This window comes from Echinops telfairi, unplaced genomic scaffold (assembly GCF_000313985.2).
Source record: "Echinops telfairi isolate 266 unplaced genomic scaffold, ASM31398v2 ScPeMD7_7469;HRSCAF=8507_1, whole genome shotgun sequence".
NCBI classification, from domain to species: domain Eukaryota; kingdom Metazoa; phylum Chordata; class Mammalia; order Afrosoricida; family Tenrecidae; genus Echinops; species Echinops telfairi.
The window spans coordinates 41496311-41497454 of NW_022111373.1; the positions used below are offsets into that span (position 1 = coordinate 41496311).

General features: G+C 38.3%; 1 non-coding gene across 1 annotated transcript; it reads left to right on the forward strand.

Moving 5' to 3' along the window:
• Positions 1-20: 20 nt before the first annotated feature.
• Positions 21-182, forward strand: LOC115873784. The gene has a single exon (XR_004048587.1). It is a non-coding gene; the product is annotated as a U1 spliceosomal RNA (small nuclear RNA).
• The last annotated feature ends 962 nt before the right edge of the window (positions 183-1144 follow it).

The following is a 1144-nucleotide window of genomic DNA, read 5'->3' on the forward strand; positions in this document are numbered from 1 at the left end:
AAAAAAAAGAGGCTTGTAGCGCACTTGCCTGGCAGGGGCCACACCGTGATCATGAAGGTGGTTTTCCCAGGGAGAAGCTCATCCATTGTACTACAGATGGGCTGACCCTTTTGATTTCCCCAAATGTGGGAACTCGACTGCATACTTAGTGGTGCTCAGGGACTGCATTTGCATTATCCAGTTAAAAAAAAATTTTTTTTAACATTTGTAGAGAAGATTTTAAAGGGTGGCTTGAGAAAACAGTGTTGTCATGAAATTGGCAAATCTGGAATCAGAAATCAGAAAGAGAAAAACATGTTTAGTATTTCTCAAGTACAAAAACCAACAAATTTTTTTAAATCAAACTTTAAGTTGAAATATTGAAGGATTCTATGGGCAAAACGTGGAACAATGCAGGAAGCATCCAAAGAGACCCAAAGGAACATGCAGAGACACTGAACCAAAAATAACTGGTCTTCATTGGCCCTTGCAGGAGGCACCATAGGATAAAAAATAAATGGAACAGAGAGAAAGGTAAAATGCGTGGAAGGCATTGGTGAAAAATAAAGCCCCAGATATGGAAAAAAATGACAACAGAAGAGAACAACAAATAGATGCGGGGCTGGAGACATGAGCTCATCTATATAAGAAATTTGGAAGCTACCTGGCCAATTGATTATAAAAGATCTATATGCATGCCCATCCCCCAAAAAAATTATGCAGAAAAATCTGGAATTTATCTAATAATACCAATAATATCACATGCAGGTTAAAATTTGCATAAGATTATTCATAATTTTGTGCAGCAGAACAGCTACAAGGGACTGCTAGAAATTCTGCTGAGTCCAGAAGAGATCTGAGAATGAGGGCCTTCCTTGTGGATGACAGAGAGGTGTTGGTCCAAAGCAGGGTGTATCAGAAAGATGTTTACTTGTGCTTTATTGGTTGTGCACACACATTCAGCTGTGTTGATCACAACAAACTATAGTAACATTTCCTATAATAGGAATTCCAGAACTTAATAGTTCTCATACAAAACTTGTACCCAGACCAAAGCGACAGAACATACAAAGGGATTAATACATGTTTAAATTCAGAGAGTGTATGAGTCAGAGTTGTATCCTTTCCACATAGTTGTACTTCCAAATGCCTGATCATAGACCTG